The sequence below is a fragment of the Elephas maximus genome, chromosome 3 (assembly GCF_024166365.1).
Source record: "Elephas maximus indicus isolate mEleMax1 chromosome 3, mEleMax1 primary haplotype, whole genome shotgun sequence".
In the NCBI taxonomy this organism is placed as follows: domain Eukaryota; kingdom Metazoa; phylum Chordata; class Mammalia; order Proboscidea; family Elephantidae; genus Elephas; species Elephas maximus.
This window is the reverse complement of record NC_064821.1, coordinates 148,342,487-148,370,315: the sequence shown is the minus strand read 5'-3', so window position 1 is coordinate 148,370,315 and position 27,829 is coordinate 148,342,487. Positions and strand designations below refer to the sequence as shown.

At 43.3% G+C, this 27,829-nt stretch overlaps 1 protein-coding gene across 1 annotated transcript in view; it reads right to left on the bottom strand.

Moving 5' to 3' along the window:
• Window positions 1–12,331, bottom strand: part of BCAR3 (BCAR3 adaptor protein, NSP family member) — a 250,806-nt gene extending 238,475 nt beyond the window's left edge. Inside the window, exon 1 of the mRNA XM_049879745.1 lies at window positions 12,193–12,331. The gene's annotated coding sequence lies outside the window, so the exon portion shown is untranslated. The remainder of the gene's footprint in view (window positions 1–12,192) is intronic.
• Window positions 12,332–27,829: the final 15,498 nt, after the last annotated feature.

Genomic DNA, 27,829 nt, shown 5'->3' with positions numbered 1-27,829 from the left:
TATGCCCTATCTAGAGAAGTCCTGGCCTCTTACTCATGGATACCCCCCTGGAGTCCCATCCTTAGCCTGCCCTCTTCTCAATCTACCCACACTTTCAGGGGGCCCATGCTCTCTCATGACATCAGTCAGCTTTACGCACTGATGGTCCCAAGATACTATGTCTCTTTCCCCACAGTTTATATCCAACAGCTTACTCTACACCTCCGCTTGGGGATCCCATAGCACTCCTGTACAGCAGCTCTCAGGCCACATTGATCTTCTTTATCCACAGACCCAAGCCTTCTTCTGTGGTGCCAATATCTGGGACTGACACTGCCGTTCACCTGTCAGCCAAGCCAGAAACATGGGTGTGATCTGAGATCCCTCCCTCCTCCTCCCCCGGCTGCATCCACCAGGGACCGAGCACGTGGAGTCCACCCTTTTGGCATAGGTGACATCTAATTCCCCAATTCCCACAGTCCCTGTCTCTATTCAAGCTCCCACTACTTTCTTCGGAATCACTGCAGTGGCTTTCTGTCTGAATGCCTCCACCCCAGTCCATCCTCTCCGCTCGGTGGACCTGGCTCCCTGTGACACTGGGCCTGTGTTCCTCTCTCCTCAGAGTTCTCGAATCTCACCCTGGCTTTGGTAACTGCACTAAGTCCTTCAGTGCAGGCAGCCTAGGTAGACTCCTTCCTCTTTTTCAAATTTGGTTCCCAACTCTCCTCTAGGTTCTGACCACACCCCCTTCAGTCCTGGCCTGGAGGAACCTTGTAGCCCAGTCTAACCCCAGGCTGGGGAGACCAGTGTAACCACAGTCCTCAAGGAGCAGAGTCCTCCAATCTGTAGCACACCTAAGCATTTGCATCTTGTATCCCAGCAGGGGCTCACCCTTAAGCCAAGCAGCCTCCGGGACTAGGTCACCCCCACCCAGAGGCTGGTGAATCTCCCTAGCAAGAGACTGATTTGGGTGGACTTCTGGGAGCTATTTCAAGGAGAAGGGGTTAGAGGTGGGGCACGGCTCAGTAGCCAGGACTCTGTGTCTTCCTCACAACTCCTAAGTAAACACCAGGTGGCTTATCCAAGGCAAGTACAGGACTCGCTTTCCCTTTTGTGCTGTGTGTCCCTAGTGTGATGTGCTATAACCCACTCCCACTGTATACACCGTATAAGAATGGCCAGTTTTCAAAGGCTCACAACTGAAGGTAATATTTCCCAGTGAGACCACAGCAAACGTCCCTGTTGGGGTCATTCTGAATGTTGTGGACCTGGGGTCCTGTCTCTGTGATCACCAGCTAGCATCTTTGAATGTGGTTACAGCTCACAGAGTTGTGTGGTAGAATGTCAGTCAGTTAACAGAGAGGTCGCTGCAAACACAAAGCCGTTTAATTAGAGGAGGTCCTGGCTTCATGGCCAAGCCATCCAACAGTACTGGTGACCCCTCCATAATAATCCAGAACCACATGAGTTGTTGAATTAAAACTACTTTAGAGAAGTGAAGACAAATGTATTAGGTGACACCAACTTTGTTGTACTGTGGTGGCTTGGGTGTTGTTATGATGCTGGAAGCTACTCCACAGGTATTCCAAATATCAGCAGGGTAACCCATAGTGGACAGGTTTCAGTGAAGCTTCCAGACAAAAACAGAATAGGAAGAAAGGCCTAGGGATCTACTTCTGAAAGATTAGCCAATGAAAAGCTTATGGATCACAACAGAATATTGTCCAATACAGTGCTGGAAGATGAACCCCCAGGATGAAAGGCACTACAACAGTGGACTCACAAGTAACAAGGATCATGAAGATGGCACAGTGCTGGGCAATGTTTCTTGTAGTCGTAGTGCCCTAGTCTAAGCCTACTGGAGGGCAACTAACAACAGCAACAACAGTGTGTTTGTGTGTCGGGGAGGGAGGTGACTGACTGTAATACTTCCCACTGAGACCACAGCAAACTTCCCTGTTGGGGTCATTCTGAATGTTGTGGACCTGGGTGCTCATCTCGATGATCACTAGTTAGCATCTCTGAATGCAGCATCAGCTCACAGAGACGTGTCTGTCTCAGAGATGGTGCTGATCTTGATGGGGGTGCCTGCTGCCTCCCCTCAGGTTGAGAGGTGAGAATGCCCAGGAAGTGGGCAGCCTGAGTTCCCTAGAGGTTCATCTGCTCAGATGAATTTTCTAACTCCAGGAATACTGGTCACTTCTGTGCTTGGTCAGCTGACCTCTGTACAGAGCAAGTTCTGGCTGCAGGACATCTGCTTTTCCCAGTTCACTCCTGATTCCTTTTGCCTTCTTGGAGCCCTCTTCGTGTTTAGATAACCACAGAGTCTCCTCCATTTTGATGGTATCAGCTATAATCTTGTCATGATAAGCCCATAGTGCTAGATCTTAAGTCTATCTATGGAGGTTTTCAGAGAATTTATCCAGTGCTTATCTGATTAACTGGAGCCAATTCAATAAGCCCCAAGTAATAAAATCTGCTATAAGCTTCAAGGCATTGAAACAAAGATGCTTAGACAAAGATAGCTGAGGTAAAAATTTACAATACAGGCAGTCCCTGGTGAGAAATGAGATCAGTTCTTAAGTTTGTTTTTAAGTTGAATTTGTAGGTAAGTCGGAACAGGTGCATATGATTCTTATTTAACTTCAGCTAGTCAAATGTTGGAGTCCTGGTGGTGCAGTGGTTAAGAGCTTGGCTGCTAACCAAAAGGTTTGCACTTTGAATCCACCAGCCACTCCTTGAAAACCCTATTGGGCAGTTCTACTTTGTTCTATAGCATTGCTATGTGTCAGAATTGACTCGACAGCAATGGGTTTGGTTTGGTGCAGAGTCAAATGTTTGTCTTAGTGTATACAGTACATATTTTACCATTCCGTGCATATAAAACACTTAAGGAACACTATCAAACTTAGCAATGTTTTCATGAGTGCTTCACAAAGTAGTGTGTGCATTCATTATTACCGTTGTATGTATTCAACTCAAAAATTTTAATATAGTAGTCTCTGTAGCAGTCCATTCTTAAATACAAGTTATCTGTAAGTTGGTCTTTTGTATCCTGGGCACCGCCTGTACGAAAAAGACCATGTTGTAGAGGCAGTCAGAAAGAGAAGAATCTTAGGACAGAACGAACAAATCATCTTGGAAGAAGTACAACCAGAATGCTCCTTAGAAGCAAAGGCGGGGAGACTATATCTCATGTATTTTGGACATGTTCTCAGGAAGGATCAGTCCCTGGAGAAGGACATCATGCTTGGTGAAGTAGAGGGTCAGTGTAAAAGAGGAAAACCTTCAATGAGATGGATTGACACAGTGGCTGCAACAATGGGCTCAAGCATAACAATGATTGTGAGGATGGCCCAGGACCGGGCAGTACTTCTGTTGTACATAGGGTCACTATGAGTTGGAACTGACTTGACAGCACCTAACAACAACAACAGCAGGGGCAGGGGAGGGGCAGGGTACTCAATCCTAAATGGCTAACATGTGACAGAGTAAGAGAGAGGAGGACTCATTTTCTACATAACCCGTCAACACTTCATTTTTTTTGAAGTGGTCACTGATTTTGAATCTGGTACAAGAGTATCAAGATTCATCTTAAAACACAAGAAACTAAGAACAGAGGTTACCCACACAGGGTAGGAATTGGGCAGAGGGCAGCCTGCACGGGAGAAACTTTTTGCTGTATAAGATCTTATACTTTTCAGGTTTTAAACCATGAGATGTCCCACCCCTTTAAAAAATTAAATGAAAAGTATTCATGATAAACATAATTTATGCCAGTGAATTGTATGTTTTTCTTGGGTGTCATCAAGTTGATTCTGATTCATTGTGACCCCATGTGATGGGGTAAAACTGCCCTAAGGTTTTCTAGGCTGTAATATTTATGGAAACAGATCACCAGGTCTTTCTCCCGTGAAGCGGCTGGATGGGTTTGAACCACCAACCTTTCAGTTAGCAACTGAGTGTTTAACCATTACACCACCCAGGGCTCTTTACTGAATTGTGTACGCCTGAAGAATGTTGACATGGCAAACAATTTGTTACATAGAGCAAAACCCATGAAAGCCGGAACTCGCCAGGACTGCCTTGTTTTTCCGGGTCTCACAAGTTTTCCGACTTTGACAGTGTGCAGCCTTACCACTTTTTCTATCGCTCATTTTAGTGGAAAATATTTGCATTTTCCTTCTCTGGCAGGTTTCCACCTTACACACTTTCCAGCTTTCAGAGGTTTCACTGCATGTATTTACCGCAATTTTTTAAAAATCCACTTTAAGTTTGATTTACTCTTTTAGCTTAGAAATATATATATATATAATATCCTATCCAACATTTCAATTGGAACGATCTTCTGACATTAGATAAAATCAAACTAAACCCATTGCTGTCAAGTTGATTCCAACTCGTAGCAACCCCTTGTGTTACAGAGTAGAACTGCTCCGTAGGGTTTTCTTCACTGTATCTTTACAGAAGCAGGTCACCAGGCCTTTCTTCCATGATGCTGCTGGGTTGGGTTCAAACCGCCAACCTTCAAGTTTGTAGTCAAGAGCAACCACGAAATGGATAATAACCTTCATCAAAGAGCTCTGAGTCCCTTCACTTGTGCTCTGTCTCAGTCCAGAACTCGCAAGATAGAGGCCATTGCAGGGCTGGTGCCTTCAGGCACTGCGAGTTTCACTCAAAGAAAAGCAGTGTGGTGTGCTTGGACTATGTGTTGAGCAAGTGGCTACTTGCAAGGTTGTATTATTAGAGGCAGTGGCCAGGGCAGTGAGTAATGACCTTACTTCTAGAGTGAAGTCCTGCTGGAGAATCCAATTGCCAAGAAGGGAGGTTGGCCACCACCCTGTCCAGGGGAGCGACAACAGCAGCTAAAAAAGCAAGTGAGTGGACTGCAGGAAGCAGTAAGTGGAATCCATGCCAAAGGATGAGAAGTAGCCTGATTAAGTGAATAAAGAAAATTGCACCCTGATGGACTTGAGCTGAAAGAGTGGTGTAGAAACATACAGAGACCATATGGGTAAATCAGAGACGCACTGACCACTCAGATCTGAGCTGAAAAAGCGTCAGTGGGAGAAAGCCAGGATAAACAGTATTACCAACCCATTTAAGGAGGGGCCCGTGCCAAGCCTTGGTAAAATAAAAAAAAAAAAGTAAAATGGACAAGCTAAAACCAGAGCGGAAAGTGTGGTGTGGTCACACAGAGGGAGCATACCCAAAAAACTCACTGCCGTGGAGTCAATTCCAACTCATAGTGACCATATACGACCGAGTAGAACTGCCCAATAGAGTTTCCAAGGAGCGCCTGGCGGGTTTGAACTGCCGACCTCTTGGTTAGCAGCCATAGCACTTAGCCACTACGCCACCAGGCTTTCCAAAAGGAACATATATATACAAAATAAGAGGGGGTTGTGTAGAGAGAAAGCAATTTAAATTAAAAAGTCAGCAGCGATGAGAGATTTGATTTCAGCCCTGTAGCCATTCCAGGGCCCCTGTGGGGAAGCAGAGATAGGGCAGCCTCGGAAAAAGGAAGAGCTTTCGTTTCAGGGGATAAAGTATCTGGCAACCTCCGGAATGGGGCCCTGCACAGGAAAGACACAGGTTCCCCACCAGCCATAAAATCCCTCTGTCTCTAGCGAGCACGGGCTCTTTCAAACCTGATTCTGTGGTAGGTTGCCCAAGGGGACTAAACAATCACAGATTAAAACAATCCCTTTTACCCTGGACGCCCTGGTAACTCAGTACTGAGTTCACTCCTGAGGTTCACCCTTCAGCCAAAGATTACACAGGCCCATAAAGCAAACAATAACACATGTAGTTCAATGATGTATATGAGACTAAATGGGTACACCAGCCCAGGGGCAAAGACAAGAGGGCAGGAGGGAACAGGAAACCTGGATGAATGGAAATGCGGAACCCAAGGTCAAGAAGGGGAGAGTGTTGGCAACCAATGTCACGAAACAATATGTGTATTAATTGTTTAATGAGGAACTAATTTCCTGTGTAAACCTTTATCTAAAGAACAATAATAAAAAAAAAAAATTCCTTTTAGTTTAAAGGACACCTTCTCCCAACCTGGTCAAGGACACCAGGCTACAAGACCCACAGTCTGAGCGTTGCCACACTGGTTCCTATGGGCCTTGAAGCGCTGGCTCGGAAAGGCCTGAAGTGCCCCAGGTCCTGCGGCGTAAGGCCAGCGCACACACTTCCAAGGCATGCAAAGAGAGCCGGCTCTGTAATTTCCTAATGCTGTGGGAGGAGACGGAGTGAATTGCAGACCAGATAACTTCCCGAAAATCACAGCTGGCAAGCACACCCACACTGTTCGGTTGCAACTCCCTGAACTAATTAAAAGGCAGAGCAATGAGAATGTCTGAATTGCTGCATAAGCATCCCTTGGGAAAAATATGTTTATGGTATTGCATACGCTGGGCTCCTTTTTTGCCAAGTCAGATGCAGGTGATTACAGTTTAGGACTAAATATGCATGTAGGGATACGTACGAGAGAGTACGTGCGTGTGTGTTGTGGGCAGTGGGTAAGAAATCAGGCAGAGAGAATTATACTGTAATGGGAAAGTGCCAAGGCAAGAAGCTTCTCTCTGATTCGTCTTGAGAACAGAACAATAGGTGAAGGTTCACATTGCGCCAAGAGGGAATTAGTGTGGCCATTAGGGAAAAAAAAAAACTTCAACCCATAAGAAGGCATTTTAGCATTTCAATCTCTGGGAGGTGTTGTATCCCGCCCCCCGCCCCTTTTCTTTCTTTCTTTCTTTCTTTTTTAAAGCTTAAAACAATTATTGAGTTTAACCCTGCTTAGAGCCAGAGGAACTGGCCAAATTTTTTCTGCTTTGTGAATCTATGAAAAGGAAAATGCTTTCTAGTTTTTTCCTTGTAATAACACTCTATCAGGTTTGGAGAGCTCCCTTGATGCGGACACCTTATGACACTTCCATATCTCTGGATTGGGGGGGTCCTGGAGGGAGCCCAGCTGGCAGGCTGCTCTCAGAACCTCTGGCACCCTCAGGAGCCACCAGCCGGAGTTATTTGATGAGGGTTTGGGGAAGGTAGGTAGCTGGTCTGTAGGGTGTCTGACTCCAAGAAAGAGGACAAAGGCAGCATGCCCCCATCCCTTCCCTGGGGAGGCCCTGGTGGAGGCTGACTTTGGCCTGGGACAGTGATGGATTGCACTGTCCAGGCTTATAAGAAAGAAAGGGTAAAGTCTTTTGAGCAAGATACAGGGGCTGTCTGAACTGCCCCTTGGCCCAGACTCCACTGGGATTCCATCCCCATCCTTAGCAGAGAAGACTGTTCATTGAAACAGCAAGAGAACCCCTTGAGTCATCTAAGGAAAGAGCTGTGACCTTGGTGGGAGACCCTCCCCTGCCTCAGCTGTGGGGCTACCAGAAAGGAGGTGGTGATATTATCAATGCAGGGAGCAGTGATGGCTGATGCAGGCCACAGGAGACAGAGCAGAGTGTAACTTTGATCCTGGCTGCAGGAAAACTTGAACAGTTGCTCAGAAACTGTATGAGGACCAATGGACTCTGTCAAGCGGAAGCTGAGCTTCAGGTTCTGGTGATTCTACTAGGAAGGGGCTCAGAGTCAAAGACATTTTTGTTTCCATACATTGCCCCTTTCTGCTTGTGTTTCCTCAGGCAGGCATCACCTGGGAGGTGTTACATACAGAGTGGCATTTAACCTGACAACTTTCCTGTGGACATGTCAGAGGATGGATAAACTGACAGGTGGAGGGGCATGTGTGTATGTGTGAGGGTGGGGCAGGGAAGCGCCTTCCAGAGGAGAAAGACAAGGACCAGTTCTGGGAACTGTCAGTAGTTTGCAACTAAGATCCAGGGTTGTGGGGCAGTGGAGGACAAGAGATAGGCTGAAGAGGAAAGCAGGGGCCAGGTCACGAAGGACATTGGATGAGACTCCGTTCCAAGGGCAATAGGGAGCCATTGAGGCTTTTAAGCAGCAGCAGGACACAATCAAATTTGGATTTTAGGAGAAATCACTCTGATTGAAAGTTGGAGAGAGGAGTGGAGGCAGATGTGAACCTCAAGGTAGAAATGCCATGGCCAGATGAGGGCAAAACAAAGTAGGACTCTAACATTCCTTGTTCTGGAAGCCAGATTTCTTTCTGTGCTGCCTGCCATTGTGAGTGACAGTGGCAGCCACAGCTCATGCTTGTTTCGCATTCAGCTCAGAAGCAACTGAACCTTTTCTATAGGAATAGCCATGTCAGCACTTTCCCATCATCTAACTCTGCGACCAATTGTTAAAACTTAATCTTGTTAGTTTCAGCCCCTCCTTTTAGGCTATTGAAGTCTTTGTGTATCTTGATTCAATCCCTTCATTTTTACCTAAGAAGAAATACTTGCCGAAGGGAATTTGGGAAATCAGTGGCGAAGGCAACACAACCCAGATTTTCTGACTCCTGAACTATGGAGCCAGCTCTCCCACCAGTCTAAGAAATGGATGTGTGTAAAGAAACTAGATTCACAACTGACCAGAAGCAGTGGAAGAACAGGTCTTAGCTTGCAGATCCCAAAGACAGGGAGGGAGTACCCTACACCTCTTCTAGCCTTTTTTTTCTGTTGACTAAAATGATCCCTGAGTTTGAACCTACAATCCACGGGGATGGCATTACAAGGCAGCTGAAGTCATAGTTGTTTACACCCAATCCTTGAGACACCTGAAAATATCAGAGGCTTGAGAGAATTTTGTAGAGCGAGAAAATATCTCATGAGCTAATGAATACTCAACAAAATCTTCTCTATGGAGATGAACTAGTTCAGAATATAAAAGCTGTTGAGGGAGACTGGACAAGCGATGACAGGCAATAGGACATTCCTGGGGGTAGTGCGGGTAAGGGACAAACAGCTTCCCAAATGAATTCTTAGAGAATCGGGTTCTTCTCTGTTGGGGCCTAATTCTCTCAGTCTCTGGTCAAAATTTCTTCCCACAGCCAGTGAAATTCAGTCACAGTTTCCCCTGGACCCTGCTCACTGAGAGCCTCTGTCAGCTTTTCCCTCAGTTCAGGGACTCAGCAGTGAATTCAGGGTCCACAGCCCTGTCCCAGTTTGACCAGTGTATTCTAGGTTAGTCCCACCCCACCCCAGCACGTCATACCTCCATTAGGTTTCTCGTCTTTTCCTATCTTTGCTTGAAGTTAATGCTTAAAACAAAAACCAGAGCAGCTAACTCTAACCAGCTCATCTTGCATCTCCTCTGCTGAACTCGTTGTTGTTGTTGTTAGGTGCCATCAAGTTGATTCCAACTCATAGCAACCCTATGTACCACAGAACGAAACACTACCTGGTCCTGCACCATCCTTAAAATCGTTGTTATGCTTGAGCTCACTGTTGCAGCCACTGTGTTAATACATCTCGTTGAGGGTCTTCCTCTTTTCCGCTGACCCTATACTTTACCAAGCATGATGTCCTTCTCCAGGGACTCATCCCTCCTGACAACATGGCCAAAGTATGTAAGACGCAGTCTCACCATCCTTGCTTCTAAGGAGCATGCTGATTGTATTTCTTCCAAGACAGATTTGTTCGTCCTTCTGGCAGTCCATGGTATATTCAATATTCTTCACCAACACCACAATTCAAAGGCGTCAATTCTTCTTTGATCTTCATTATTCATTGTCCAGCTTTAACATGCACATGAGGCAATTGAAAATATATGGCTTGGGTCAGTGGCATCTTAGTCCTCAGAGTGACTTCTTTGCTTCTTAACACTTTAAAGAGGCCTTTTGCAGCAGATTTGCCTAATGCAATACATCATTTGATTTCTTGACTACTGCTTCCATGGGCATTGATTGTGGATTCAAGTAAAATGAAAACCTTAGCAACTTCAGTCTTTTCACCATTTATCATGATGTTGCTTACTGGATCAGTTGTGAGGATTTTTGTTTTCTTTATGTTGAGGTGTAATCCATACTGAAGGCTGTGGTCTTTGATCTTCATCGGTAAGTGCTTAAAGTCCTCTTCACTTTCAGCAAGCAAGTCTGTATCATCTGCATAACGCAGGTCGTTAATGAGTCTTCCTCTAATCTTGATGCCCTGTTCTTCTTTATCTAGTCCAGCTTCTTGGAGTATTTGCTCAGCATACAGATTAAATAGGTATGGTGAAAGGATACAACCCTGACGCATACCTTTCCTGACTTTAAACCACTCAGTATTCCCTTGTTCTGCCTGAACAACTGCCTCTTGATCTGTGTAAAGATTCCTCATGGGCACAATTAACTATTCTGGAATTTCCGTACTTCCCAATGTTATCCACAATTTGTTATGATCCACACAGTTGAATTCCTTTGAACAGTCAATAAAACACAGGTAAACATCTTTCTAGTATTCTCTGCTTTCAGCCAAGATACATCTGACATCAGCAACGATATCCCTGGTTCCACGTCCTCTTCTGAATCCAGTCTGAGTTTCTGGCAGTTCCCTGTCAATATATTGCTACAGCCACTTTTGAATGATCTTCAGCAAAATTTTGCTTGCATGTGATAGTAATGATATTGTTCGATAATTTCTGCACTCAGTTGGACAACCTTTCTTGGGAATAGGCATAAACATGGATCTCTTCCAGTTGGTTGGCCAGGTTGAACTCATTTGATCTCCAAAGTCACCGCAAGATACAACACTTTCCCCACAGCCTGTTACCTCCTTCCTCACTTAGTCCCCTACCTCAAGTTCCACTAATGCAATGCTTTCTTACTATCCATTATTCTTAAATCAGATGCCATCTTGAAGCATCAGGTTGTCAGAACAGCAAGAACATTGGTCCCTTCAAAATAAGCATAAGCTTGTCTTCTGATGGTGGCACAAAAGGTTAAATGCTCAGCTACCAACTGAAAGGTAATCAGTTTGAATCCACTCAGAGGCAACTAGGAAGAAAGATGTGGAGATCTGCTTTGAAAAGATCACAGCCATTGAAAAGCCTATGGCTTTGAAACATATGGGGTCACTATGAGCCAGAAGCAACTTGATAGCAACTGTTTTTTTTTTTTGCCTTCTGATAAATGTTGACTGGCCAAATTGTACAAAAGAAATTAAGAAAAATAAAGAGCAACTCCAAAATATGCTCTTCAGAGGGAAGCTATGTAAAACCTTCATCTACTTTTCAAACTACAAGCACCATAAGCACTTTTTTTTAGGAGAAACAAACCAAATCTTGTGCATTTTGCTCTGAGCCCTGCTACTTATTGTCCAAGTTGGAAAGGAAGCCCCACACAGTCTGGACTGAGATAGTTGACCATCTTCCAAACCCTGTCCCTATGGTCTAACAAATGTCTCTTTGGCAAAGCAACTGCCCAGAGTTTCCCATTCAGGAGATCGCGTGCCAAGAGCTTCACCAAAGCGTCAACTGGAGAATACTTTTTAAAGAACATTAAAAAAAAATCTTTTTATTGTACTTTAAATGGTTTACAGAGCAAACTAGCTTCTCAGCAAGCAATTAATGCACATATTGTTTTGTGACATTGGTTACCAACCCCACACATGTCAACGCTCTCCTTTTTCGATCTTGGGCTCCCCATTACCATCTTTCCTGTCCCCTCCTGCCTTCTCATCCTTGCCCTTGGGCAGGTGTGGCCATTTAGTCTCATTTTGTTTTATGGGCCTGTCTCATCTTTGACCAAAGAGTGAACCTCAGGAGTGACTTCAATATTGAGATATAAGGGTGTCCAGGAGCCGTACTCTAATAGTTTCTCTACTCTAAAGAGCATTTTTTATAGCTTTTAATCCAGTTTCTTGCACATCTTCAGTGACACCTGAAAAGCTCTCTTGAAATGAAATGTGTTTTTCTGCGTCCGGGTAACTCAAATTGCCTCTCTTCCTTGCCAGGAAATTCTGAAATCTGGCAAGAGACACCCCACATAAAGCCCTACACAGCAGGAAATAAAAGTCTTGCTGACATAGAAGACTTCCAGAGGATAAAACACAAACCACACTTCAAAAAAGAATATCCTGAAATAAAAACTTACTCTGGTTTTTTTTTTTTTTTTTTTCTGGCTACTCAATCAGCATGGGTAACCAGAGGAGTTGGTGGGCACTGAGACCCTGTGGCCCTCAAAGGCATTGATCAACATTAGCATTTTACAGTCTCTTCACTTTAAACATACCGCCAATGGAACCATTGCTGTATCCAGGTGAATCACACTCAGTTTAAACATCCTTTAGCCCTATAATCCTTTAAAGCCAGAGGACTTACCTAATCACAGTGGGCAAGTGAGTCTCTTGGTGCTGATGTTTGAACTTTCCCAGGCTCAGGCTTCGTGCATGAGGGGATTCAGGGATCCATCAACCACCCTAAGCCCAGCGCCTCAGAGCTGCGGGCACTCCTGTCTCTGCTTGCCTCCAGGAGCCAGGCAAGCTCCTGATGGCTCAGCCTCCAGCTGTCCAGCATTGGGTGGCTGGTGAGTCATAGGTCAGGTCCAAGAGGTTTGCCGTGTGATTGCTTCATGCCACGGAGCACTTTCTCTAGAAGAATGAGGGAGGGGTTTTCTTAGGAGATGTGGATTTTCAAAAAATTCCTTTCCTATGTGTGTACAAGAAGGTGCGTTGCAACACTGTCTGCAAGAGGAAATAACTGGAGAAAATGCCTGCCAACTAGAGACTGATCTGAACTAAATTATAGTATTTCCATACAATGGAATATGAAAGAGAAAGACCCTGTATTTGCTACTATGGAAAGATCTCGAAGCTATACTGCTGAGTGGAAAAAAAGCTAGTTGCAAGCAGTATTTACAGTAAGGTTCAAATCCTGTTTATTTTTGTACGTTGTGTGCTGTCGAATGGATTCCAACTCTCATAGTGACCCCACAGGACAGAGCAGAACACTCTCGTAGGGTTCCCGAGGTTGTGCATCTTTATGGAAGAAGATTGCCACATCTTTCTCCTGCAGAGTGGCTGGTGGGTTTGAACCGCCTAACTTTTGGTTGGCAGCCGAGCGGTTAACCACTGTGCTACCAGGGCTATTTTTAATTTTGTATATGTTTAGGAAAAGGTCTGGAGAGAATTACAGAAACTTGGAGCAGTGGGGCCTTTGGGGAGTAGAACTAGGTAGGAGGAGTGATTTGACTTTTTCTGTATTTTTAATTTTTTACTGTGTGTATGTTTTAGTGGGATGTACATAATACTTTTATAATAAAAAGAGTTTTAAAAAATTCCTCCTCTCTTGCCTTTTTTTTTTTTGCCTAGTGAAAAATATGCTTGTCACCTAGCCAGGAGCTTACAACAAATTTTCCCCATCAGCAAGCAAGCTGCAGTGAACAATTTTGGAAAAACCAACTCAGTTTTCTAGAGAAGTATTTAGGACAGAAGATCTCAGTAGGATCAGGAGAGGGAGGTGTCCTTCACAGGTAGATTCAGACCCTGCCTTATGTTGAGAGCCATTGACTTAATGTGTTGTTGCCATTGTGTGCCGTCGAGTCGATTCCGACCCATAAAGGCCCTATAGGACAGAGTAGTACTGCTCCATAGGGTTTCCAAGGCTATAGTTAGTAATCTTTATGGAAGCAGATCGCCAAGTCTTTCTCCTGTGGAGCATCTGGGTGGGCTCAAACTGCCAATCTTTTGGTTAGCAGCTGAGCACTTAACCATTGTGCCACCAGGGCACCTCTGACTTAACACACTGCATTTTTATTTTTTTAAGTTCATACGCTAGAAAATTTCAGTATACGGACAGAATAGGATGATGAGCCCCCATGTATCTATCACCAACCTTTAGTAATCCACAACTCATGGCCCATCCTGTTCATATCTAATCCAGCCCCCTTTCCTCTCCCAGATTAAAGCCAACCTCAAACATTCCATCATTTCATCTGAGTACATATTCCTAAAAGATAAGAACTCTTTCTTTTTTAAACATGACCACAATACCATTAACATTTTTTTTTTTAAATGAATTGTCAACAATTCTTTTATACCATTAAGTATCTAGTAAATATTCAAACTTCCAAACAAGATTTATACATTGCATTTGGTTGGTATGCCTATTTTAATTTATAGGTTTCTCTCCTTCTGTTTTTTTCCTTACAAATTTTTCATTGAAGAAACCAAATCATTTGTCCTATAGAATTCCCCACATTCTGGATTTTCCTGATTATATGCCTGTGATATTTTTTAAAATGCTCTTCTGTCCCTACTGTTTCTCGTAAACTGGTAGTTAGATCTAGACTTAGTCTGATTTGGGTGAAATTCTTTGACAATAATTTGATAGGTGGTGTCTTGTACTTTCATCAGAAAATATATAATATCCTGTGTCTTCCTGTTTGTGATGCTAGCGGCCTGGGGATCATTGACTAGACCCATTATTTCTTTAAGGGTTTTCAAAATGGCGCTATTTCTTCCTCATTATTGGCTAGAATACTCTTATAAAAAGAAACTTCCCCTCCCCTCCCATTTGTTAACCCTGAGGTTCTTCCTGTTTACTTGTCTGTTTTCAGTATAACGAGTTGGTCCCCCAGTGTCACCCAAAGGTGACCGTGGGGTTCTTTATCCTTTTCTGACCACCATTACGAACATACGAATTTTCAGTGGGATTCATGTGTTCCAGTTCTTTTCAGTTATTCTTATTTATGCTCCAAGTGTCTGATTTGTGGCCAGTGGGAGCCTTGACAAGCTGACTACTGAGTCCTTTTGACATGACCCAGGAGTGCCTGACAATCTCTTTCCCATCTGCTTCGTCATGATGTCCCAGGCTCTTCATGTGTATTTCCTCCTCCAGGAGGAGCCCTGGTTCCATTTAGTGGGATATGGTAGTTAGAGACCACAAGCTGTCACCAGAGGCACACATTGCCACTCGATTGGTCATTGTAGACTTTCTTTAGTGGACAGAGCCAGGAAGTAGGATTTTTTTTAATGAGAAACTGTATCATGAGTTCATACGAATATTTTTGATTCAAATTTAAATTTTAGAGCTTTTTCTTATTTAAAAAAAATTTACAGTTGTGTATCTTTTCTGTTATACTGAAAGTCTTGCTTTCTATCAACTTATTTGCTTTATTCTACAATATGTATCTAATAGCTTCAGAATAAAAATACCAATGTTATTACTAACAATACAATAACTGGAAAGTTTAGTAATTTTTTTGGAGTTCTTTTTGCAATAGGGTATCTCCCACTAGGATGTACTTCTTTATAGTGTACTGTATCATAAAGAAGGAGCCCTGGTGACACAGTGATTAAGAACTTGGCTGCTAACCAAAACACTGGTGGTTTGAAACCACAGGAGAAAGATGTGACAATCTGCTTCCATAAAGATTACAGCATCGGTCTTCTGGGGTCTTAAACGCTAGCAAGCGGCCATCTAAGATGCATCAGTGGGTCTCAACCCGCCTGGAGCAAAGGAGAATGAAGAACTTCAAAGACACAAGGTAATTAAGAGCCCAAGGGACAAAAAGGACCACATAAACCAGAGACTACATCAGCCTGAGACCAGAACTACATGGTGCCCGGGTACAACCGATGACTGCCCTGACAGGGAACATAACAGAGAACCCCTGAGGGAAAAGAAGAGTAGTGGGATGCAGACCACAAATTCTCATAAAAAGACCAGACTTAATGGTCTGACTGAGACTAGAAAGACCCCAGAGGACAAGTCCCCAGACCTTCTGTTAGCCCAAGACAGGAACCATTCCCAAAGCCAACTCTTCAGACAGGGATTTGGACTGGACTGCGGGATAGAAAATGATACTGGTGAAGAGTGAGATTCTTGGATCAAGTAGATACATGAGACTATGTTGGCATCTTCTGTCTGAAGGGTAGAGGAGAAGGCAGAGGGGGTCAGAAGCTGGCTGCATGGACACGAAAATAGTGGAGGGAAGGAAAGTGCTGTCTCATTAAGGGGAGAGCAATTAGGAGTATATAGCAAGGTGCATATAAATTTTTGTATGAGAGACTGACTCCATTTGTAAACTTTCACTTAAAGCACAATAAAAATTTTTTGTTGTTTAAATTACCCTAGTGGAGTAGTGGTTAAGTGCTACAGCTGCTAACCAAAGGGTCTGCAGTTCGAATCTGTCAGGTGCTCGTGGAAACTCTATGGGGTAGTTCTACTCTGTCCTATAGCGTCGGAATTGGCTCAACGGCACTGGGTTTGGTTTGATTTTTTGGTTTAAATTACAGCCTTGGAAACCATGGGGGCCTGTTCTACTCTGTCCTATAGCATCTATATCAGTCGGGATTGACTCCATGGCACAGGGCTTGGTGTTATAAAGTCTCTTGAAATCATGCTTCTTTGAGTGGTTGATCACCAACTTGAGTTACATTTAGAAATGTTTCGTTTTGCTTTGTGTGGTTTTGATTTTAGGGAATTGTCTTTTTTCAAATTAGATTTAATTCAGTCTCATGATTCTCATGACTTCAAAATCATTCCTACAAAACAAGGTACATTCAAAGAAGCCTTGTTTTTAACCCTGTCCCTTTCCTGTTTCCTCTATCCCTTTATAGGTAGCTGCTTAAAAAAATACGGTCTATGTTTCTATTGATTTTTTGAAATAAGATGAGACCACTGTATTTATTCTTTAATACAATGGTACTTTATTGAGATGTACTTTACATGTAAGTATACAGCTTGGTGCACTTTGACAAACGTATACATCCATGTACCCTGATCAAGATTGAAGAACATTTTTATTACCTCAGAAAGGTCTCCTGTCCCCACCCCAAGAAGCAACTCCCATGCCCCAGAAACAACTAGGATTCTGATTTTTATCAGCAGAGATTACATTTTTATATTACATTACCCATTGCCGTCAAGTTGATTCTGACTCATAGCGATCTTATACCCCGTATCACTAGAGATTAGTTTTGTTCATTTTTAATTTTACATAAATAGAATCATACAGTATCCACTCTTTTGTGTCTGGTTCAATTAACATAATGTGTTTGAGGCTTTCCATGTTGTATTAGTAGTTTGTTATTTTTTATTGGTGAGTAGTATTCCATTGTATGAATATACCACAACTAGTTTATTCTTTCACCTGTTGGTAGACTTCTGAGTTGTTTCTAATTTTTATCTATTATGAATAAAGCTGCTAAGAATATTTTGTACAAGTTTTTTGTGGAAATATGTGTTCATTTCTCTTGGATAAACACTTAGGAGTGGAATTGTTAGACCCTAGGCAGTAGTATAGTAAATTCAGTTTGTCTGGCTCGGGGCCAGTATGTGCATTTCTTAATAATCCATGTTCATCTCTTTCCATTGGTAGCTTGAAATCAGCCATGGTGAGAATATTCATGTCATGTAAACTGACAAATGCTATAAATCAGGACTTCCTCCTCCCCTGCCACCCAGAGCCTATTATTAGACATTTATCAGCACCTCTCCTGCTGTTATCTGTATAATGTTATATTTTTTTAACTTTATTTCAGCCGTTATTGAAGAAGAAACTAGAAAGATTCTTTTTTTTACTTTTATTAATATTTATTTATTTATATTATACTATCTTATAATTACACATCTAAGATCAGTCTCCCCACAACCTATATGCTGTTGGTGGGGGGCATCTGACTGTCTCAGTTGTTCAGTCTTTGTAACAGGTCATGGTAAGTGCTCAATTTTCTGACTCTCATCACAGGCTCTGATATCTTGGCCAACATCAGAAAAGGCAACTAAAGGGGAGGGCAAGATGAGGGGAGGCAAATGTCAAGGCAAGCAGCTGAGTTTCTAGCAGTCAGATTCAATTGTGCAAAACTTTGAAAGAGGCATTGCACGAGTTTTTATGTAGGTGGCGTGGTAAAGACAGTCTACCCAATGGTTGATCTAACAGAATCATTAGAGTAGAAATGACATTGAATTGAGAGATGAAATCCCTGAGGGCCGTGTGTATGGTGAGAAGGCCAGGCTGCCTGTGCCAACTAATTCTCATTTATTCATCCACCCACCCACCCACCCACCCATCCATCCGTCCATCCATCCATCCATGCATGCTTACTGGGCTCTTCTGTGTGTCGGGCACTATTCTAGGCACTGGGAATAGGATAGAGAACAAAAGGAAACCCCTGTCCTCATGAGGCTTACATTCTAGTGGGGGTGCTGCTGACTACTAATAAATATAAAATGTGTCAGGCAGACTTAAGTGGAATAGAAGGAAAAACAAAGCAAGGTGAGATGATGGCAAGTGATGAGACAGGCTGTGTTGGGCAGGAGGGCCAGAACAGGCCCCGCTTTGAGAGGAGCCTGGGTGAAGAAGAGAGGGAGCCACACAGACACCTAGGGGAAAGTGTTCCAAGATAGTGTTACTCAGGTGGACAGAATGTTTTTAGAAACCCAGGCCTCTCCTTCAGCACTCTTCAATAACAGCTGCTGTGTTTTATTTAAGTTATCCAGAAATGAGGACAAACTTACCAGCTTGTGTACTACAGGATAGCAGCCACTTTGCTAAGCATTTACACCAAAGGGCACATGGTCTGTGGCAGCCACAATAACCACCTCCAGCCCTCAAAGTGTCAGCAGGGTTCTCAAGCCCACACAGTCTCTCTCCTCCCTTGGCCCTAGAAGGAAACAACCTGACCCCAGCATTTCATTCAGAATTTGGGGCTAGCTAATCCCAGAGTGACTCAGGCTCCTGCTGTTCTTGGTCTTCACCTGAAATGTAAACCCTTCAGGCATGTGTCCCTCACTCAAAACCCCACATTGTTTTCAGTGTCCTTCCCATTGACCTCATTCCTTCACTGCTCCTCAGATCCTCTCCCAGCCCTCCCTGGGTGTTCCATAAGGACCCATCTAAGGTAAACGATGCCGCAGGCCTCAACCTGTCCTCCAAGTGCTCCTCCACGGAGGCTCCTCAGCAGCCCTCCTTTACCATGTCTCCAGGAAAGGGCGCTCCTGTCCTCCCACAGCTCTGTCCTAGCTCCCAATACTGAAAAACATTATTCTCCACCCGCCCCCCCCACCCCTTTTAGAAATATCCTTTGACTCTCATGCCACCCGTCTCTTGCCCCCTCTGCTTTCCCTCATCTATGTGCCCTACCAACTCTGGGTCTCCCTGAAGGGTTGTTGAGGAACTGGCTCACCGTGTTCTTTCCACTCCAACTCTTACCATCACCTTGGGAAATGTCAACATCTAGCTGATGGCTCTCTTAAAACTCTGGCCTCACAATTCCTTGGCTTCTTCAAACACAATAATCTCATCTGCACCCTACTCCAACCACCCAAAGCCACCAAGTAGTCCAGAGCACAAGCACAGAGACCAAAAAAGAACATGGAGATGGGTCAACCCAGGACTGTAACAAGAAGCAAAGAGGAGGCAAAAAAAAAAAAAGAAGAGGAACCAGTATTTTCTCTGTGAACAGGGCTGGGAAGCTAAATACTCCATTTGGAGGGTGATTCTGCCATGCTTTCTGAGTGATTTTATTTGATTTAAAAACTTATTTGGTCTGGTCAGAAATGAGAGCATTTGGTTAATAAAGCATTTTGCCTAAAGCAAGTGACCATGCACACAGTACTCAGCCTACATAGCAGGATAAAATACAGGAAAGCCTCACTGAATATAATTTAATTATTATTTGCTAATAACATCCCTTGCATTTACAGAGCACTCTCAAACATTTATCTCAATTTAATTTCATAATACCTGTGTCCTGGTGCCCCCTTATAATCCTGCAATGACTCAGACTAATTGTTCAGAATTCCAGCCGTCAGTCCAGGGTCAGACCAGGGCGGGGTGACCACAAGGTACACTGAGATCCCAGACAAGGGCTAGTAGGAAGTGAGGGTAGCCAGCCAGCATGCATAGAGCTGAGGAGTGGTGGCGATAGCCCAGTTCTGCAAGGCCCTGATGACTTAAACATCTGCCCTTACTTCGTCTGGTGTGTCTACGCTAAAAAACAAAAACAAAAAAACAGTTGCCATCAAGTCAATTCCAACTCATGGCTACCCCACCTGTGTCAGAATAGAACTGTACTCCACAGAGTTTTCCATGAATGGTTTTTTGCAAGTAGACCACAAGGTCTTTCTTCTGTGGTGCCTCTGTGTGGCTTTGAACCTTCAAACTTTTGGTTAGTAGCTGAGTGCTTAACCATTTGCACCACCCAGGGATTCCGGGTCTATGCCAGGAGCCTGGAGATGCTTTGTAAAGAGGCCAAAAGCACATATTTTTGGCTTTACAGGCCATATGCTTTCTATCGTAACTACTGAATTCTGCCTTTGTAGCATGAAAGCAGCCATAGACAATATAAAAAATGAATGTGCATGGCTGTGTTCCAATAAAACTTTATTCATAGACACTGAAATCTGAATTTCATATAATTTTTACATATCACAAAATTTTTGGTTTTTTTCAACTATTTACAAATGTAAAAATTATTCTTAGCTCATGGGCTATACAAAAACAGCCTGTGGGTTTGGCCCACAGGTCGTTGTTTGCCAACTCCTGGTCTATGCCTACACAACACCCATAAAGGAACTTGGCAGCTGGCATCCTATTCACAAAGCACTGTTAATAGTAACAGCTGCCACTTTAAACACCTACTCTGTGCCAAATACTGTGCAAATGCTTGACATATTTGATGCCATTTAATCTTTATATAGTCATGCAATTTATTATCCTATCCCCACGGAGATAGAAAGCTGAAAGGGAAGAACATGCTCAGCATTTCTCAAGTTCAAAGAACTGAAGAAAAAATTCAAGCCTTGAGTTTCAATAGTAAAGGGTTCTATGGAAAAATACTAAACAATGCAGGAAGCATCAAAAGAAGATAGAAGGAATACACAAAGTCATTATACCAAAAAGATATCGTCAACGTTCAGCCATTTCAGGAGGTAGCATATGGTTAGGAACCGATGATACTGAAGGAAGAAATCCAAGCTGTCCTGAAGGCATTGGCGAAAAACAAGGCTCCAGGAATTGACAGAATCTCAGTTGAGATGTTTCAACAAAAGGATGCAGCGCTGGAAATGCTCACTCATCTATGCCAAGAAATTTGGAAGACAGCTACCTGGTCAACAGACTGGAAAAGATTCATATTCATACCTATACCCAAAAAGGTGATCCAACGGAATGCAGAAGTTATCGAACAATATCATTAATATCACACACAAGCAAAATTTTGCTGAAGATCTTTCAAAAGCGGCTGCAGCAGTATATCGACAGGGAACTGCCAGAAATTCAGGCCAGTTTCAGAAGAGGACGTGGAACGATGGATATTGTTGCTGATGTCAGATGGATCCTGGCTGAAAGCAGAGAATACCAGAAAGATGTTTACTTGTGTTTTATTGACTATGTAAAGGCATTTGACTGTGTGGATCATAACAAATCATGTATAATATTGGGAAGTATGGGAGTTCCAGAACACTTAATTGTGCTCATGATGAAGCTGTACACAGGTCAAGAGGCAGTTGTTTGGACAGATCAAAGGGATACTTTGTGGTTTAAAGTTGGAAATGGTGTGCGTGAAGACTGTATCCTTTCACCATACCTACTAAACCTGTATGCTGAGCAAATAATCCAAGAAGCTGGGCTCTATGAAGAAGAATGGGGCATCAGGACTGGAGGAACATACATAACAACCTGCTTTATGCAGATGACACAGCTTTGCTGGCTGAAAGTGAAGAGGACTTGAAGCACTTACTGACGAAGATCAAAGATTACAGCCTACAGTATGAATTACACTTCATCATAAAAAAAAATCCTCACAACCGGACCAGTAAGCAATATCATGATAAATGGAGAAAAGATTGAAGTTGTCAAGGATTTCATTTTATTTGGGTCCACAATCAACACCCACAGAAGCACCAGTCAAGAAATCCAAAGACGCATTGCATTGGGCAAATCTGCTGCAAAGGACCTCTTCAAAGTGTTGAAAAGCAAAAATGCCACCTTGAAGGTTAAGGTGCGTCTGACCCAAGCCATGGTATTTTCAATCACCTCATATGCATGCAAAAGCTGGACAGTGAATAGGGAAGACTAAAGAAGAATTGATGTCTTGGCAAAGAATATTGAATATACCATGGACTGCCAAAAGAGCGAACAAATCCGTCTTGGAAGAAGTATAACCAGAATGCTCCTTGGAAGCCAGGATGGCGAGACTTCGTCTCACGTACTTTGGACATGTTATCATGCGGGTTCAGTTCCTGGAGAAGAACATCATGCCTTGTAAAGTTGAGGGTCACCGGAAAAGAGGAAGACCTTCAGCAAGATGGATTGACACAGTAGGTGCAAAAATGGGCTCAAGCATAGCAATGATTGTGAGGATGATGCAGGACTGGACAGTGTTTCGTTCTGTTGTATATAGGGTCACTATGAGTTGGAACGGACTCCACGGCACCTAACAACAACATCCCAACTTTACAGATGATGAAACCAGGACTCTGGGAAGACAGTTGGCCTGCCTGAGAGCACACAAGTAGTAAGGTTAGGAGTTCTTTACATGTCTACAAAGCCTGTGCTCGTAATCCTTCTGCTATAATGCCTCCCACACTATCTCTTCACCATATGCATACATTCCTTCCATTTGGTTTTTTTGGCTTTTACTATCCATCCTCTAGGAGCCCTAGCAGTGCAGCAGTTAAGTGCTCAGCTGTCAACTGAAAGGTTGGTGGTTCAAACCCACAAGCTGCTTCATGGGAGAAGGATGTGGCAGTCTGCTTCCATAAGGATTTGCCACCTTGGAAACCCTATGGGACAGTTCTATTTTGTCCTATAGCATCACTATGAGTTGGAACCAATTCAACGGCAATGGGTTATCCATCCTCTTATCTCTTCCTTCTGTTTGGCTTTTTTGGCTCTTAATTTCACCTTCTCGTTGTTCCCTAGTTTAAGATCAGTCTTCTTCCTGGCCTGACACTTGTTCAAGCTAAAAAAAAAAAAAAAACTTGTTCAAGCTAGACACCTGGAAACCTATCCCTTCAGCTTTATAAAAATCCATGGGTTTTGTGGCATGGAGGCTTTTGCCAGGATAAGAGACCTTTCCTAGTGCAGAAAGAAGCTGTTGGAGACAAAAGGTGAGTTTGACTCAAAGCCCTTACAAAGTGCCAAGTGTCAAAGCAGGGAAATCCAGGTCAGTGAAGTCTAAAGGGTGGAAAGAGAATTCAGAAGAGAAAGGACACCAAAGTTAGTACATGGACAAAGCTAGAATGGAGGGGGAGGGGAGCAAAGGGGCATGCTGGTTGATTACTGTTGTCATTGAATTTTGTCTCCAAAAACATGTATTGAAGTCCTAGCTCCTGTACCTGTGAATGTGATCCTGTTTGGAAATAGGGTTTTTCTTTTGTTATATTAGTGAGGTCATACCATTGTAGGGTGGACCCTAAAGCTAATCACTCCTGAGCTATAAAAACAGCAGAATAGACAAGAGACATACACAGGGGGAAGATAAATGCCAAGACACACCAAGGAATGCCAAGGATCTTCAGTAGACACCAGAAACTAGGAGAGAGGCTCACAGAAGGAACTGGCATAGCCAAGACACTGATTTGGACTTTTGTTGCTGTTAGTTGTTGTTAGGTGCCATCTAGTCAGTCCCAACTCATAGCGACCCTATGTAGCACAAAACACTGCCCTTACAATCGTTGTTATAGTTGAGCCCATTGTTGCAGCCACTTTGGCAGTCCATCTTGCTGAGAGCCTTCTTCTTTTCCCCAACCCTGTACTTTACCAAGCATGATGTCCTTCTCCAGACTGATTCCTCCTGACAACATACGCAAAGTATGAGAGACGCAGTCTCACCATCCTTGCTTCTAAGGAGCATTCTGTTTATACTTCTATCAAGACAGATTTGTTCACTCTTTTGGCAGTCCATGGTATATTCAATATTCCTTGCCAATACCATAATTCAAAGGCATGAATTCTTCGGTCTTCCTTATTCACTGTCCAGCTTTCACATGCATATAGGCGATTGAAAATACCATGGCTTGGGTCAGGCACATCTTAGTCTTCAAGGTGACATCTTTGCTTTTCAACACTTTAAAGAGGTCCTTTGCAGCAGATTTACCCAATGCACTGTGTCTTTTGATTGCTTGACTGTTGCTTCCATGGGTGTTGATTATGGATCCAAGTAAAATGAAATCCTTGACAACTTCAATCTTTTCTCCATTTATCATGATGTGGCTTATTGGTTCAGTTGTGAGGATTTTTGTTTTCTTCATGTTGAGGCGTAATCCATAGTGAAGGCTGTGGTCTTTGATCTTCATCAGTAAGTGCTTCAAGTTGTCTTCACTTCCAGCCAGCAAGGTTGTGTCATCTGCATAAAGCAGGTTGTTGACAAGTCTTGATGCCCCATTCTTATTCATATAGTCCAGCTTCTCAGATTATTTGCTCAGCATACAGTGAATAGGTATGGTGAAAGGATGCAACACTGACGCTCAACTTTCCTGACTTTAAACCACTCAGTGTCCCCTTGTCCTGTCTGAACAACTGCCTCCTGATCTGTGTACAGGTTCCTCGTAAGCACAATGAAGTGTTCCGGAATTCCTGTTTTTCTCAATGTTATCCATAATTTGTTATGATCCACACAGTTGAATGCATCTGCATAGTCAATAAAATACAGGTAAACATCCTTCTGGTATTCTCTGCTTTCAGCCAGGATCCATCTGGCATCAGCAATGATATCCCTGATTCCACGTCCTCTTCTGAATCTGTCCTGAATTTCTGGCAGTTCCCTGTTGATATACTGCTGCACCCCCTTTTGAATGATCTTCAGCAAAATTTTGCTTGTGTGTGATATGAATGATATTATTCCATAATTTCCACATCCGGTTGGCTCACCTTTCTTGGGAATAGGCATAAATATGGATCTCTTCTTGTCGGCTGGCCAGGTAGCTGTCTTCCAAACTTCTTGGCACAGATGAATGAGCACTTCCAGCGCTGCATCCGTTTGTTGAAACATCTCAATTTGGACTTTTAGCCTTCAGAGTTTTGAGAAAATAAATTTCTGTTCTTTAAAGCCACCCATTTGTGGTATTTTGGTTGGGAAGACACTTTGATTTGGAATCGTCGATGTACTTTCTGTAGACAGTTACCTTTTGGGGTTTCTTTCTGTCTCTAAGCTGCTCTCTCTTTTGAGGAGACAATTGGTCTGCTATTTCTTGTCTGAAAGACACTTCAGCTCCCTGCTCATCTGAAGAACAGAAATGAATGATGGGCTGCAGTTCCCGGAACACTCCAGCTGCTCAGTTCCAATCCCACCCACCCAGCCTGGCCCTTGTGGGAATCCCCAGGATAGATGTGCTCTCCCTAAGACCTAGAATTTGCTATCGTCCCTGCCTGATAAACATAACTTGGAATTCTCAACAGGAGTAAGGGAAGCTCACACGAGGAGCACCAACGTCCACGTTTTCCAACACCACAAACTTCCAACACTGCTTAGAGCCAATTCTGCACACAAGAGCCTTCTCTCTGGAAGATAAATATCCAGTGTTCACACCACTGTTCTGAAACAGCTCTGAATATTCCTAATGTCTTAGAGACACAATGCTCACTCTATCCTTTCAAGGGTTTGTGGGTTTGTTTCCAAAATGTCAACAGATAACTGAAAGTGTTGATTAAACATCCAATAGAGCATTGCCTAAGGAGTGCATTCACTGTACTATCTTCCTCTAGCCCTTCGTAAAAGCTCGGGCCCTGCCCTGAAAGGGGCAGCAAGCAGGTCAGGCCTAACTATGTGAATGCTATCTAATTGGGACACTGTCTTCCTCTTTGGGGCTTGGTTTTTCTTCAGCTCATGATCGCAGGAAAGAGCTACTCAATCTCAATACATGAGGGGTTTGCCGCTGTTGGCGGTCCGGTCACTTCTGACTCATAGTGACCTTTGGACAGAGTAGAACTTCCCCATACTGTTTCCTAGGCTGTAATCTTTAAATAAAAAGGAGCCCTGGTGGTGCAGTTGTTATGCACTTGATGCTAATGGAAAGGTCTGCAGTTCAAATCCACCAGCAGCTCTGCAGCAGAAAGATGTGGCGGCCTGCTTCCATAAAGGTTACAGCCTTGGAAACCCCGCTGGGCAGTTCTACTCTGCCCTAAAGGACGCTAGGAGTTGAAATCAACTCGACAGCAACGGGTTTGGTTTGGGAATCTTTACAGGAGCAGATCACCAGGTCTTTTCTCCTTCAGAGCTGCTCATAGATTTGAACTGACAACATTTTAGTTAGCAGTGCTTAACCACTGCTCCACCAGGGCTCTTTCATTCTCCACCAGGGCTTGGGAGTAGGAAAGCTCTGTGAATTCACTCATCTATCACAGTGGAGTCCCTGGGTGGTACAAACAGTTGACATGTTTGACTACTAACCAAAAGGTTGGAGGTTCAAGCCCACCAAGAGGCAACTCAGAAGAAAGGCCTGGCAATGCACTTCTAAAAAAAAATCGGCCACTGAGAAACCTGTGGAGTGTAGTTTTACTGTGACACACGTGGGATCACTGTAAGTTGGAATCCACTCCACGGCATCTGGTACTGATTTAACTAACAGAGCAGGCTAGAACTTTGTATGGCAGACACTTCCCCACTTTCCCCCATCAGTTACGAATATCCTAAATTTTATGTTCCCTTGCTATCGATAGAGTTTTTACTACGTGTTTTGGGTATCTATTGCCATTTAACAGACTACTCTAAAACTTAGTGGCTTAACTGCAACAATCTTTTACTCCCCCCTCAAGATCTGCAATTTGGGCAGGATTCTGTAGGGAAAATTCATCTCTGCTTTACACAGCACCAGCAAAATTTTTATTTATTTATTTTTTACACAGCATCAGCTAGCACAGCTTGACTGAGGGCTAGAGAATCCATTTCCATGGCTCACTCATGTGGCTGGCTGTTGGTGCCGAGCTGAGGGCTGTCAGCCTTGCTTCTTCTCCATGTGGGCCTCTCCAGGTGGCTTGGGCTTCCTTACAGCACCGTGGCTGGGTTCCAAGGATGAGCATCCCAAAAGAGAAAACCAGGTAGAAGCTGTATTGCGTTTTATGACCTAGCCTCAGAAGTTAGGTAATATTACTTCCTTCACACTCTATGGTTGAGATGGTCACAAAGTTCAGCCCAGTTTCAAAGTGAGGGGCTAAAAGTTAGTGTGTGATTTTAGTAAATTAACACTAAAAATATTTGTTTAAATATTTTCTCTTGAAGCAAAGAGGAAGTGGTCTCCAGCAAATAAAGACATGGAATCTAACATTTAAAGGCTTATCATGTGCAGGGTCACTTTGCTCGGCACTAGGGGGAAAATCAATTTGGACCTGTGTACCAGACAAAAAACCTTAAAAACCTACAGGCAAGTTACAGGTGCGTGTATATCATATCAATCCATTTTAGCAAAAATTGTACATGTAAATAGCAAAAATTTTAGCAAAAATTGTACATGCAAATAGAATGGCATACTTATTAAGTAATCTGGAAAAACAAATATCAAATCCATAACTGTGGTTGTGACTGCGGTGGGGGGAGGGAGTGAGGAGCAGTGTGATATCATGAGGAAATTTCACTTTCTAAATGAAACTTCTCTGAAAAGTTTCTCTTTTTGGGCAAAGCGTATGTATTACTTTTGTAATAAGAAAAATGTAAGAATTATTTTTAAAGTACATACATTATTTTTTAATTTAAAACTATCTTTATAGAGGTATGATTTGCATACAAAAATGCACCTATTTTAAGTGTATAGTAGGATGAATCTTGACAAATACCTATGCCCATGTGCCTACCACCCCAATCGGAATGTAGAACCTTTATGTCACCCCAAGATTTCTTGTCTCCTCACCCTTGCCCCAGGCAACTATTAACCTGCTTTCTGCCACTGTGGATTGTTCTTGCCTATTCTACAATTTGATATAATTTAGAATAGTACATTATGTTCTCTTTTGCGTCTAGCTTCTTTCACTCAGCTTGTTTCTGAGATGCACTCATGTCATTACTGTATCAGTAGT